Source organism: Squalius cephalus (genome assembly GCF_949319135.1).
Source record: "Squalius cephalus genome assembly, chromosome: 15".
NCBI lineage: Eukaryota > Metazoa > Chordata > Actinopteri > Cypriniformes > Leuciscidae > Squalius > Squalius cephalus.
Window position 1 is genome coordinate 27,223,584 of NC_137136.1, and position 16,231 is coordinate 27,239,814.

Consider the following 16,231-nt stretch of genomic DNA (forward strand, 5'->3'; position numbering starts at 1 on the left):
ATATTATTTCTGAGAACCAAACTCTGTTCAGCCAACAAGGCGTGTGTCCTCGGCGTCAACTTATTAGACTATCGTGAGTGCAGGGGCGTGTGGTTATACGATGATGCGCCAGTCCAAAAACTAACTCATATCATAGGAAACAGAGAGTTTTTGAGAGCATGAGAAGCAGACACACATCACAGTATGGTCTGAAGACAAAAGACCTGCCAGTGCACCTGTGGCTCATCTAATTATAGCCTCAGACATGCGCGCATTCCAATGATGTCACTGTCTGAGGCTATAAAAGCTCAAAGTCAATTCCATTGACGTGTTGCACACATATATTCACAGCTGGTCACGCACAAAAGTGTGCTAGCCAATTCTGTCCAAGCTCTGTGATCCTTATTTTTTTCTTAATTTGAACGCCTTGTGAAAGGATTTTTTGTAAAGATAAAACCCAATTTAGTTTCATCTCAGAAGAGATATTGCGCCTAGTCGAGAACTCAGCTCATTATGGCATCCATTCTCACTTCATCATCAACCCAACCCACCCACTTCATTTAAAACACTTAAGAAAACACTTTACAGTTAAATTTGTTCACATAAGTTCACTAACAATGGACAACCTCTTTTATTTATTAATCTAGTTCATATTAATCTATACTATATGTCATGGTTATGGACTCTTATTTGATATTTTGTTCTGTTTCCTTTAGTTCATGTTTTCCTGCTAGTTTCAGTTTATGTCCCGGCTGTGTCCGAAATTGCCCCCTATACCCTTAAATAGGGCACTATTTGAGGGGACAGCCATTTGTAGTGGTGTCCGAAACCATAGTGGATGTTTTGAGTGCACTCATTCAATCCTTCAATGCACTGGAATAACAAGTGTACAACAGACCATTGTACATTTGATGCACTGTGAGAGTCGCAAGTCGAATGAATTCCCGTGTCTTGCCAGAAGATGGCGCTAGCAGCTGAATCCATATACTGTATATACATAGATGACTCATTAGTGGCTGTTTTTAATGAGCCTATACATAAGCCATCCACCATATTGGAACGGTCACAACACAAGTTGACTGTCCATCTGCAATCTGCAACCGTAGTTGGACGCATATATAATTATCCATATCTGCAACAGACTTTAGCAGATGATTTTGCTAAACTTAAGCTGGGTGCACACTGTGCGCTTTTGGCCACGATTTTGCAGTCTGAGACAAATTTTGCAAATCATAAAAGAATACTCAGATCCTAGGCTAAATCTGAAGTTTTTGATCGTAAGTTTGACATGTTCACCGACAGCCGCTTACTGACCATTGAAATCAAATTTTACCTCAGACGAAATTCTGCCAGTGTCAGAAGATTTGGCTCACAGTCCTGCAGTGTGACTTCTCCTCTGACGACCGTCAAATTGTCTTAGTTTTTCAAGACGTGACCAAAATTAACGTTAGAGATTTCTTTGTAGCCACCATTTCAATCCCGCGTGTAACGCAGCTCACTGTCACTGAATGTCATTGATTGATGATGTAAAACTCAGGACAAATTTTCTTGCACGTGTCCGTTTTTAACGCGTCTTAACTGGTTCTACATTAATGGATGTAGAACCAGTATGACTGTTGGAGAATCCGCCACTGAAGATGGAGACCCAAGTGGAGATGACAGGCTTATGAGCCCATGCGAGACCGATGGCACTGGAGACCGAGGAGGAGCCGCGGCGATGAGCATCCAAGGTGTAGCCGGATAAACAGATGACAGAGGCGTGGTCAGTGGGACAGAGGACGAAGGCGGAGCCGAGGGAAGGTGGAGCTAGACGGAGCCGAAGGTGCAGGAGGGACGATGTCCGACCAAGGTGGAGCCGGAGGCTCAGGAAACGCTGGAGATACAGGGGGCACTGGAGATTTATCAGGGGCGGATTAAGGTGGTCAGGGGCCCCTAGGCTGCTCTTTGTGTGAGCCCCCCCCCCCCTAATTTTAGACAAAATAGTCTAAATGTTTAGTTTTAAAAACAATTTTAAAAAGCTGGTTATGTCTATTTTGATGTTTCTGTGCAAGTTCAGATGACAGTGGTTCGGGTTTGTTCCGATCAGAGCTTGTGAGCAGAGAGCACATTTCTGAATATTCCGCTCCGCTCGCTCATTCCGCAGAGTCGCTCGCTCAGAATGTCCTGCTGCCTGGTTCGAAAATATGTGGAATAAGGGCTGCCTCCGACTAAATTTTTTTCTAGTCGACTAGTAGTTGTTCATTTAAGCCATTCGTGGACAAATCGCCCCTTTATATTAATTTAATTACTTAGGCTATATACCCTATAGATAATGACCGTTTACGTAATATAGCCGCACTCAAGCGCTCGACCGCACGCATAAAGCTTGCCACAAATAACCGGTAAAAGTAATGATTATGAATGTGTCTAAAATAGCAAGGAGACATTTAATTAATTTATTAATAAACTGGTGTTTTCTGTGTCGCTGCAAAGATGAAGTTGACGATGCGGACTCGCAATGAACGCCAGAGAGAAATGCACATTTCATATGGATTACATATTCAGAGAGTAGCCTATTTCTTTTGGTTTTGAATATTTTAGTTTAAAAGTAGACATTTCAAGCTTTCTATAATATATAGCCTATGTTTCTCAAATCTGTGAGGCACAAGCTGAGTTTCGGCGCCCTCCAGTTCACGTGCAATGCAAGTGATCTTGTCGGCGGCTTTGCATTGCATTGTCTGCTATATATTTGCTTCTTATTTATTAAATACAGGCAATTGGTTGATAAAACATTGATCAAAATTAAGAAACAATTTATACAAAATGATAATCTTTTAAAAAGAGACTTTCTACAAAACAAAACTCAATGAAGTGGTCAAAATCATGTTTTACCCACTCCATGTCTCCAGACATATTGCGCATCTCATGATGTATCATATCTTTCTCATGCTGCATGCTCACTGCATGCTCACTTTCATAATCAACATTGATTAAATTAAAAAACATAATGAACCAGGAGATGAAGAGAGCTGAGATCCACATCACCTAGCACATCTTCGTCTCTGCCACTCCAGGGTGCTAGCGCTGCTAGGAGGGCGCCAGCGCCTCTGCCTCGCGAGTGGATGATAGCCCTGAAGACGGTAGTATACCTTTAGTTAAGTTATACCTTAAGAGTCTTCGTAGCGCGCTAAGAGACAAAGTTATTGGGAAACGCAGCCCAGGTATGATGCGTATGATGCGTAATGGAGATTCCAAAGCGCTCTTCTTTGGTCAGAAACATGGAGAGCGATCGCGGATAGGTCCGTCCTAAGCACCGAAACTTTTTACAATGCAACAAAATATTTAAAGGGTACATAACATGCACAGTTTCACCTAATCTCATGTTAATCTTGAGTACCTATAGAGTAGTAGTGCATCCTTAATATCTCAAAAAAGTGTTTAGTTTTATTATATTTAGAAAAGAAAAATACAGCTTTCCGATTCTCTCCGGAAAAAGCCGAGGTCCTGGAGGCGGAGCTATCCACCTTATTCTGCTCTAAACAATGGGCGCTGCCATAACGACGACTCCGGTTCCATACTTCCGGTTCGTAGCGCTTGACCTGTACTAGTAGCGAGAGAAGTTCAGTTTTAACGCTAACCACTCTAAACGTTTACTTTATTGAATGCATCTGATACGGAATCGGACATGGGCATTATCTCCTTCTTATCTTATGCTCGAAACACTCAGTTTCTAAAAAGTTTGAAATCTTCTTTGAATTGTTAAAACAAATAACAACAGCACATGAGGAGCTTGAACTCATTCTCTCGCTGCTAGTACAGGTCAAGCGCTACGAACGGAAGTAGGCAACCGGAGTCGTCGTCATGGCAGCGCGCATTGTTTAGACTGAGCAGAATAAGGTGGATAGAGTCAAGCGGTAGTTCTTGATTTCCAGCAAAAGACAGAAATCTGATCCAGTTGTACTTACATGAATGGGGTCTTTTATCACTGGGACCGCTCCACGTTTTAATAGCAAACGATTTGCAAATCCAGCGTCGACCTGAGCCTTGTTAATAAAACATTCGTCACTGAAACGACCAGAACACACAACCGCACTTCCTACACTCCGTTGCTGCCCCGGAAAAACAAACTGCATCCACTGTTCCTGTAACACTGGGTTCTTTGGAAAACTGAACACGGTAAGCTTTCCCTCACATCCAAATACACACTTTTTTGGAGACATTCTTGAACAAATCCTATGCAGCGCTGCCGATGATTTCCTGTTGAAGCGCGTTGATGTGCGCGGTCTCGCTCTTCTCTGGTCGACGTGCGCGCGGGCGCGCTTTTCCGAGAGAAATGCTCATATAAGGAGTTGCACTCTGATCTACGTCATTAGATCCACGATCTAAAAAAAACCAGCCGAAACTTGTACCAACCCGGAAGTAAGATTTTCAGCATAGAAATTCTCCGTTATTCGTCCAAAATATTTTTTTAAAACTTTGCCCATGTTTAGCATGAGAATCTATCTCTTTAACACTGTAAACAACTCTGAATACATGAAACACCATTGTACCCCCCCTTTAAAGAGCATCAAGCTGTTAAAATCTATATTATGTATACGCACAGATAATATAACAGTATATTAGTCAGTAATTTTTATTAGGTTAAACAGTGATTGGATAAGGTTTTTAATTTAACATTTTTAATTTAAGGCCCACCAACAATTGGTCTGACCCATCCCAAACTGTAATCCTGGCGCCACGCCTTCGCGCTTAAGTAAATTTAAAATTAAAAACAATTGTCTGGCCAATCCGAGGCCCCTGCACACGTGGGGCCCCTAGGCTGCAGCCTACGCAAGCCTGTGCATTAATCCGCGCCATGGGGTGTTAGATATCACTCTCCAAACCAGTCAATAAGGTCCTCCTCAAACAAATCCTTTAAATCATCAAAATGTCCTCCAGAGACCAAATCAGACTCACACACAGCGGCAGGATTGTGGGCAGGACTGTCCTCTGAACCCTCGTGTTCCATTAATACTCCCTCAATGACATCTGTTAGGGGTGCAGTTCACCAACACCCACTAGACAAAATTGTCGAATGATCCTCAATGACCCACACCAGGCAGGCGAGCCTTTGTGTGCGACATTGTGTAACATACATGATACATAGGGAATGTCACGACATGTAGGACTCATTTACGACATTACCACCAGCAAATGTTTAGAAGTATTTAATAATAGGTGTTGTGTAATATTGAGTGATATTGTATATTGTCTAAAGAAAATAAACAATATTGATGTTTTCTTTCTTTGGCTTTCAGGTTTTACCAATTATATTAAGACTTGAATGACTATGACTGCACTGCACTATGATGCTGATATAATGCATTTTAACAAATAAAGAGAAAATGAATAATTTAATCATAAATATTGTATTATATTGTTGTTTAATGAATAAATAAATAAAATAATGATGTGTTCTCTCTATGGCTTCCAGGTTTCAACAAATGAATTAGACTTGAATTGTAATGATTTATGACTGCTGTGTAGGCCCTATGCCTAATAAAAATAACGCTTTTTAATGAATGAAGGTAAACATGATATAAAGTTTTTAATAAATAAATGTATTATTTCAATGGCTTCTAGATTTCAACAATTAAATTACAGTTACATTTATAGTGACTAGTATCAACTGCTATGTATGACAAATAAAGCTGTTTTTTAATGAACAGATTAAAATCTAATCTTTAATGTGGTTTTATGGCCACCTTAGTGACCAGTAATCTGCAGCTAATAGAGCAATTTGCGCTCTTTTTACCGCCCAGTAAAGCACATTCCACAAACAAGATGAACATTCTAATCACAAGAAACTGTGTGTAATGTAAACTGTAACTCATTTTTATAAAAGTCTGAACACTGGCCACTGACTTCACTGCCATTATATAATAGCACATGAGGTGCCTCATGTGATCCAAGTTAGCCGTTACGCTTTTCCCAATGGTTAGAACCATAGACCCTCTCATCTCCTAATAATAAGACGATTTCTGTATATACCCCCCATTCAGTTTAGTCCTTTGTCGGTTATTGTTTATGTTTACGTTGATGGGTGTATTCCCAGTGTTCTCCTAAGTGTTTGTCATTAAAAATGGTTCTAGTTCATTCTCTTTATCATACACGTCTTTAGAGCCATTTATATATAATATAATGTAATATAATTTATTTATTTATGTTCACATATAATACATTGATGTTTATTTGTACAACTTGAAATGCATTAGTATAAGTAGATTATTATTATTATGTATTATTATTATATTCGTTTTATATTCATTTTTACACCGTCCTCATTTGTAAAAGAGTATAAAAATCAAGTAAATAAATTAAACATAATTATAATAAATTATAAAAAAGTGGAAAGTTTTCTGTTAGGGTTAGGGTGTGGGTTACTTTTAGGTTAGAGTATTTATAACTAACCGTATATAAAAACAATAGAAGTCTATGGAATGTTTTTTAACATAGATGAAAAGCCTGAAAACACAAACTTTTGAAAATGTGTTTTAAAGAGTTTTTGAAAATTATACAATTATCATCTCTGAGTAAACTACACAGATTTGTGAAAATGGTTACGTCATGTGCATGTGTATTACATGTTCAGTCTATCATGTAGTGTTTTTGGCCTGGCATGCATCCGTCCTTCGGATGAGACGTTAAACCGAGGTCCTGACTCTCTGTGGTCATTAAAAATCCCAGGATGTCCTTCGAAAAAAAGCAGGGGTGTAACCCCGGCATCCTGGCCAAATTTTTGCCCCTTGGCCTCTGTCCATCATGGCCTCCTAATCATCCCCATATACTGATTGGCTTCATCACTGTCTCCTCTCCACCAAGCTGGTGTGTGGTGGGCGTTCTGGCGCAATATGGCTGCCGTCGCATCATCCAAGTGGATGCTGCACATGGTGGTGGTTGAGGAGATTCCCCCATCTATGTAAAGTGCTTTGAGGTCTAAGAAAAAGCGCTATATAAATGTAAAGAATTAATTAATTAATTATAATTATGCATAATACAGTGTTTTTAGTCATTTTTGTGGATTGTGAACGGGGATTGTTTTGACAACATTCATGTGCAAAACTTTCTTTTCCATATTTAGTACATTGTTGTTGTGTAAATGTACCCTAAAGGCCCGTTCACACCAAGGACTATAACTATAAAGATACGATAAAGATATAATTCTAAATATCGTTCTCTATATTAAAGAATAACAGAGTTCACACCACTATAACGATAAAGATATGAGGAACGATATCGTTGGGATCACTTTCAGAACGATTTTTTCCAGCTGTCGAACGATAAAACACTGACAGCCAATCAGAATCCATTCTAATTTAAAGGTCTCGCGCATTTAAAATGGATCTGGATCATCCGGGCGCGCGCATGCTTAGAATAAAAAGACCGTTATCGGTCGTTGGTGTGGACGCATATATTTATCTTTATCGTTATCTTTATAGTTATCGTGCTTGGTGTGAACGGGCCTTAAGGCTGATTGTTTCTACCCCTTTTGAACTATTGCTCTCCTGTTTTATTTTTGCCTCATCAGTCTTTGTGTGCCTCAAGATTTGTTTCCCCCTAGACAATTCAGTTAAGTTTTATTTACTCATTGTTTGTTTTCACAGACTGTTTTCATTCATCTGCACTGTTCGTTTATGACATCACCTGCCAATAAAACCCCATACTTCATCCTCTGCCTCTGTGTTTCCCATTGTAACAGTAAGAGAGGCTATGCTATATAATGAATTTACTGATTTTTTTGGTAAACCCTTTAGCTGTGACTGTATTCACAATAAAGCAGACTCTTTGACAACATTTTTTATCACATATTCTTTAGGAAGGAGTGTTGTAATCAGAATCAAGAAGCATTGTTTTATAATTCATGGGAAGGCAGTTTTTTTTCTTTTTTTAAATCCTAAACTACTTATTCATAAATATCTTTGATTCTTTAAAATCTTTTAAACCGAGACCTTAACAGTAGATTGCTTTGGTGGCTTGACTGAGTAAAATAAATAAGTTGCAAATTTATATTGACAAGCACTTTTCAATTATAGGCTCTCTTATTCTTTTAGAGTATTGCAAAGATCCTCTTTCACTGTGGTCTTTGCACCCTTGATAGTCAGCTCAGAGATTAAAGAGTCCTGCCAAGCGACATGCTTTAGGTCACAGAGGACAACAGAGACACCAGCTGCATGTAAAGTACTTTAACAGTTCTTATTTTATGACATAGCTACAAAGTATGTTGAAATTTGATGTAACCACACCAGAGTGTGTCCAGAGAGATTCTACCCAAAGTTAGAACACCAATGATGTCTTCACTGGCACATCCCCTTTCCAGGTTACTCTTTCAACCGAACTTAGGTTTTGAATTTTACCTTTATGAGTTAATTTTTTAGATATTTAAGTTTTCAGTTATTTCCTAAAATGTTTTCAACCAAAAGTCAAATATTGTAAGTTTTTTTAGCAGTCTTGATATATTTAAAATATCTGACCACCATTTCCAGAAAACAGTTATCATTGTGCTTTCGACAGAGATGCTATAAGTTCACAAAAGACCCTAAGAACTTTTTTTTTTAACTGACGTAATGGGTGGTTCATTACTTCAACAGTAGGAACAATACAGACCACACCTCGTAAGGTTGTGGGAGAAGACACACCACAGCATGTAGGCAGTCTAAGACAGACGTAGCTCTCAACGCCATCAGTGACGCGTGGATCGGCTGCCCGACCTGTGGTGAAGCATTGTGGAATTCTTCACCGATATATACCCAGACATGATGTGGGTGTTAAGAGGTCAACCATCAGTGCTTCCATGTGGCCAGTCTACAAACCATTTCAAAGCCCTTACTGACACACTCATCATAAAATGACAATGCTTTTGAATCATTGAAGGCTACTGTATTTTCAGTTTTATACTACTGACCACACAAACTACGGTAAAAGGTCAGTGAAACAAACAAGGGACCAGGTGCTGTATTGCAGAAACATCCTAACTCATAATTCTATCCTATCTGTTCAGTTTCACTTAGGAAATAGAACATTACTAAAACAGGAAATTTCTGTAAAACAGCCCCAAAAGATTATAACTAAAATGTTCAATTAATGTCAATATGAATTCATGTCTGCAACAAATTTAAATTAAACTTACTATAACACATTGCACAGACACCTTTTTCCAACAGAGGAAACATTTCCAATTTTTTTTTTCTTTCTTTCTTCTTATTTTGACATTAGTATTTGGGCATTGCTAAGCACCACCACTAAAGTCATTGGAGCACTTTCATTTTCTCTTTGGAATAGCATGCAGCAACGAATCGTTTACAATAAGTGTTGTGTGGTCACTTCTATAAAGAACAGCATAATGTCTGCACATCTACAGTTAATAAGTTTGTTTTCACCAAAAAATCATTCAGGAAGATTAACCTACACCTCTTTTTGGAGAATAGCATATACTGAATGACTAATATATGTGTTACTTGTGGTGGGGTAAATAATTTTCAACTGTGTTCTGCCATTCACATGCAAAACTCTTGTCAGAGTTTTTTCAGTTCAGCACTCAGCAGTCTGACTAATTCCTAAAGGATCCCCATTTTGCAAATTTGACACAAGTAAACAGATTTACCATGGGCAGCTGTGAGTCTAAAAAGCCAGTTCATTTACATACACTGTAGATTGATATAGAGATCTTCCTCTATTGAATGAGTCTACTGATAACATTGAGGCCCTCAAAACTCAATTGATTTCCATAACTGATTCCATAAATAAAAAGAACAGGAACTTTAACTGAAAGTTGGCTGCCCTCAGTACATTTCTGTGCTGGGGAGAGGTGAAAAATAGGCTTACTGAGATGAATTTCCAACTGTAAGCTTAAAGAGATAGTTCAACCTCAAACCAGGTGTATATAGCTTTCTTCTTTCAGATGAATACAATTGGATTTATATAAAAAAATTGTTTTGCTCTTCCAAGCTTTATAATGGTAGTGAATGGCGGTCCTGACTTTAATGCCCCCAAAAAGTGCATCCAAAATTATAAATTATAAAATTATAAATTATAAAAAAAAATGTTATAAACTAAAATAACGTCAAAGCTTATAGCTACTCCTAAATCCTACATCATACATTGTGACAAAACACAGCTGTTTCATTCCGATCAAAACATTAAACAGGTTCTCCCCACTTAGTGACGCACCCACTGAGAAACCTGTTGAAAATGCCCTAGATATTGTCGATTCCATACATACCAGCAAATTAGACACAAATGGCTGGAAAAGTGGCTGGGGTGGAAAATAGGCCGCCTGCGCCGCTAATGGAGGCAGGCTCACACTGGTCCACCGCAGTTAGAGCTGTAGGCCAAGGCCAAGGCCAAAAAAAAAAAAAAAAAAAAAAAACCCACCACCTCTGACATTTCAGTTTGATACTGCATTCATTGTTTGATGGTTGGATGATCATCAAACAGCAAAGTCAGTAGTTAACACTTTACAATAAGGCTCATTACTTAACATTAGGTTACGTATTAAAATGAGCAATAGATTTGTAACTATATTAGTTAATCTTTGTTAATGTTAGTTAATAAAAATACAGCTGTTGATTATTTGTTCATGTTAGTTCACAGTGTATTAACTAATGTTAAGAAATGCAACCTTTGATTTTAATAATGTATTAGTGAATGTTGAAATTAATATTAACTAAGATTAATAAATGCTGTAGAAGTATTGTTCATTCTTAGTTCATGTTAACTAAGGTATTTAACTAATGAACCTTATTAGGGGTTCAAGCATGAAATGTTTATTTAGCCAATTTCGATTTAGGCAGGAAAAATTTTCTGCTATGTCGAATTTTGTCCAAAACTTACTTTTGCGAACTAGTCCCTGGTTTTTCGCCTGATCGGAACCAGAGCAGTCTAGGGCAATTCTCTGGACTCTCTAGATCAATAGTTATCGAAAAAAAGTTTTGCATTTGGGTGGCTGTAACAGGGTCATTTAGAAAAGGGGCGTGCTTAAAAAGCATGGAAAATTTCATGGAGATCGGACCATAGGTGGCGCTATAACTGACAAAGCTTTGAAAAACCACATATTTCCTATGGTAAATTGCCTGTATTGGCTGTAAATGGTGTTTTCCATCTATTATGTCAGTGGTTACATGCTTGCTAAATAAAACGTAATCACTTTTGATGCTTTTGTGCTTAAAGGGATACTTCACCTCTGGGAAGATGAATGTGTATTTAAAATAGGTCATTTAAGTAGAAGAAATGTGAAGAAATTTTTGAATTTGGAGCTTTCTAGACTGAGAAAAGCCAGAAAATGTATTTTTGGCTTATGTGGATGAAAGACAACAACTCCCATAATGCACTTGCTTCGCTGCCTTAGGAGGCCACGCCTACCGGTAAGAGTGCGTAGGCTAGCAACAACAATAGCTAGCCTACGTGATGAGTTTGCGAGGGATTAGAGATCGTCCAAAATGTCCGGGATTCGGCTTTTGCGTTCTACAGTCGCCATTCATTCATCATGTTTACTATGGCGAGCAGGACGAGGCTGACGGCCGCGGGAGAACAGCGCGAGGCCGGTGCAATGATTTCTGAGACGCGCCGGGTCTCGCATCTCTCACGGAGGAGCGGAATTTTTTCTTAACAATGGTAAAACGCACATCAACCGATCACTTGTTTAGCGTTCATGTAAACACTACATTCAAATTCACCAATCGGAATGAATTCAGTTAGATTGAAAGGTGTGCATGTAAGTTAACGTTAAACAATGAATGGCGACCGCAGAAAGCAAAAGCTGAATCCCGTACATTTTGAACGATCTCGCCCGCCGGACAAGTCCGGGGAAAGGAGGATGGTTACTTACTCAGCTTTCTCCTACTATTCAGCTTTCTCCACAGAACAAGAGCCTGCTAGCTTAGCTTCCAAAGAAAGACGGCTGACACTGTACATTCTGTGAGTGAGATCCCACCCTGTATGGGCGGGCTGAAAATATGCGGAACAACGCCTTCTACTGGCTGTAGTCTTTAGCCTCTGTCCAGAAAATCCTCCGATGACGCAAAATGACGATTTTTGCGTCATCGGAGGATTTTTTCCAGACAAAAAATACATAAATCTCTTGTCTCAGGGGGATATGAGGATGGAAAGCATGGTAATTCGAAAATACTACAGGTTTTCTACTAATACAAAGCTTAATTCTAAATCCTGAAGTAACCCTTTAAAGGCCTTAACTGCTTGAACCCCGATAAATGCTGCTTGTAGCTTTAATTGTTAAGTGTTTCCATACAGTCTGATTTAGATGATCATTTGTTCCTTTATCTGTTGCTAGTTTGAGTGGCACACATTCAGTGAAGTTCAAAAGAGACTCGCTTCCTTGTAAAAGACAAAGAGCTTTGCATAATAAAAACGTGTGCCTTGAATTTATTCAATTGTGTTCAACAATCACTAAAGGATCACTAAAGACAATTCTTCCTCTCCTATTGCAACGAATGAATGGATTTTTCCTCAGGGAGACTACAATGTACTGCCTGATACGATACTGTAGTAGATGGTTGCATAGTTATAAATTTCTCTCTAATATTATCAATTTTGTAAGTAAAGAAGTTCATAAAGTCTACTGCTATGCTCTTTGGAAACTTCAGAAGTAGAAGCTTTATTTCTTGTTAATTTAGCCACTGTGTCAAATAAATACCTAGGGTTGTGTTTGTTTTCTTCTAAGAGAGTCGAAAAATAAGCAGATGTGAGCAGTTTTTAAGGCTTTTCTGTACGCAATCGTGCTCTCTCTCCATGAAATTCAAAAATGTGTAGTTTTGTTTTCTTCTTGTTGCACTCCATTTTTCTGGCTGCTCTCTTAAGTGCCTGAGTGTGCTCGTTGTTCCACGGCGTTGGGCTATTTTCTTTAATCTTCTTTAAGCGCAAAGGAGCAACTGTGTCTAAAGTGCTGGAAAAGAGAGAGTCAAAAGTTTCTGTCACAATATCGAGTTATTCTAAGCTATCTGGGATGCTGAGGAGATGAAACTGATCAGGAATATTATTAATAAAGCAATATTTAGTGGCAAAAGTGATAGTTCTACTTCTAACATATTTGTAACACAAAGTCGGCTTTGCAACCTTTGAGTATGCACAAGACTAGATAATGATCTGAGATGTCATTGCTCTGTTGCAGAATTTCAACGGCATTAACATTGATTCCATGTGACAATATTAGATCTAAAGTATGATTATGACAATGAGTGATAGAACTCCAATAGAGTTCAGAATGTCTCTAAATGCCAATTCCAATGCGTCTTTTCGTTATCTATGTGCATATTAAAATCACCAACAATTAGGACTTTATCTGCAGCCAGTATCAACTTTGATAGAAAATCAGCAAATTCTTTGACAAAGTCTGTATGGTGCCCTGGTGGCCTGTTACTAGCACAAATGTCAAGCGCGATTTATCATTTACACTAGATAGTGTTACATTAAGCACCAACACTTCAAAATAATTATATTTGAAACTAGACTTCTCAGTTATTCTGAAGATATTACTATAGATTACAGCAACACCACCCCCTTTTCCTTTCAGACGTGGCTCGTTTTTATAACAGTAATCTTGGGGGGTGGACTCATTTAAAGTAATGTAATTGTCTGGTTTTAGCCAGGTTTAGCCAGGGGGTTGGCAGAACGGCCCACATATAATGAGGTGGAAACTGTCTTTCCCCAGAGGGTCTTCGTCTTCAGGCAGGAAATGCAAAAGTCCGGACCCTCGGATTGTGAGCTACGAACAAATACATTTATATCATAATACTTGCTTGCTGGGCTGTTAATAAATGCATACTTGTTATGTTATTTTGCCTCCCGAGTCTTTCTGGTAGAACTGAGCTGGACGATGACATCACTGTTTTCTTCAGAGCGGCTGTATAGATAAATTGGTAACACTTTATTTTGATAGTCCACTTTAGACATTCTACTAACTATAAGTAACTTTGCAACTACATGTCAACTAACTGTCATTACAGTATTAATAAACTGTATGCTTAACATCTGCTAACACTTTATTTTGATGGTCCCCCAACAGATATTCTACTGACTATAAGTAACTTGGCAACTACAACAACTTATTCTCCTAACCCTAACCTTAACACCTAACCATAACCCAACAGTCTACTGACAGTCTACTAATACTCTAATGAGAGTTAGTTGACATGTAGTTGCAAAGTCCATCGAAATAAAGTGGAACTGATAACTAAACTAAATTAATAACTTTTCTAAAACAAAAATGAACCATAACTGAACTTACTTAAGCTGGACTATGACATTATTTTCTTTTAGATCTGCTGTACAGCCGAAACAACCATATTGCATTATTTTCCTGTTATCATTGCTAAGCAAATGCAAAGCTGTTTTGAAACAATCTGCATTGTAAAAAGTGCATTATGAATAAAGGTGACTGAATTGACTTGACACACTAGCAGGGACTGACTGAACAGGCTGGAGTAAAAGATCGCTGGTGAGCGAAGTTGAGGCAGATAAACCTCCAGCAATTTCTGTGTCCCGAAACATCAGAGGATGCAGGGTTGGCAGAAATATCCCCTCAGGGCATCGAGGGAGGTCGGATTCTCAGTGTTGCAGTTTACTCGGAAACCAGGCTTCATTCACTCTAAAGGAAAACATATTTACAAAGTGTGAGTTGTACAGACTCAGACTCAACCCTGTTCTGGTCTCGGCTTTGACTTGAATTGGTTTTAGATCATGAGATGTGATGTCAAGATGGCTTGGAAGTCTGTCTGAAAACTTTTTTTTTTTTTTTTTTTTGGAAATTCCTTCATGTAAAAACGCTGTCTTGTAAGCCATTGACTGAAGTGGCAAAGCAGCTGCCTCTGATCTCAAGATTTATTCCCATATCAGTTCCTTTAAACTGTAATGTGATAGCGCAGCCTAAAATCCATGGCACCTACATTAAAACAAAATAGCTTTCAGACCATGCTTGCCCAGAATTCACCACTATGCATTTCAAACAAACATCATAGCATTCATTTATGTGTTAAACAGTTCACTGCCAAGAGTAAAAACTCATGGTTGAAGAAAGTAAACAAATGAAGGGAAGTTCTTGTTTTCTGTCTTTTTTTAAAATTCCATTTCATGGGTGTCTACATGAATGTATGTTTTGTGCCTGGTGTTTGCAATCCAAAACGAGAATGTGGTCAAGCAATGCTCTCTCTGTAGAGACCCATCTACAGGTGGAGACCTACCAAAATAAGCCTCACATACTGCCTTCCTCTGTAACACCTCTCACCCCCTCAGTAAGCAATGCCTTCAGAAAGAAATCACTTCATGAAGGTCACCATTTCTTGCATATTCAGACGTCAGTGAAGCTGTTGAACTGGATTGACAGAAAAGTCATGAATTTTATTCTAATCTCCTGCCAGAGGAAATGTTGAATCACCACAATTTGGGTTGGCTTCCCTCCTTCCTGTTTATTGTCCATGGCACTCCCATACACTGTAGGACTATAGCTTTAGGATATTATTATCCATCTTTCTTTCAGAATCCAATACCTCTCAACAAATAGAGAAACTGAATGATCAAAACTGATGGTGTTTCCAAAAGGACTTCTGGCATTTTAACTGTTTTATATCCCAAAACTATCTTTGTAAGCATTTTCCATGGAGTATATCTCCATCAAAACATGACAAAAAAGCTTCTGGCATGGTTTGCATCAGCACAGATTTACCAGATTTTTCTAGCTGTCTTTTAAAATAATTATTTTCATAAGGATTTGTTTTCATCCATATCAAACATGGAAACAAACATAAGTCTGTAATGGAAAATTAATCAAGACAGTGTTTGATATCTGACATATATAATTCTACCATGTAGCGCATAATAAGTCCAGTCATTTATTTGCCAAAAAATGAAAGCGCCATACTATCTTAAAAAAGATTGAAACAATCAATTTATTAAATCAATTAAACAATCCTTGTATTTTAACCAATTACAAATATTAAAATGCAAATTAACATATTTATAGGAAGTGTGATGCTTTTATCGAAAAACACTAAAACTCATGTTATTGAACTCAATGTGCAGTAAACAAGACCATTAAGAACAATTCACAATATATCCATCTATTTGTCTTTCTCTGTTCATCTGTCTGTCCCTCCCTTAAAAAAAACAACATACATTTGAGAAATAAGAAACATGCATTTCATCGACCCCCCAAAGTACAAACATTTGGCCTGCATGCCTAGATCACTATCAGCCCCTCTGTGCCTTAGGAACTCCAAATGGTCAT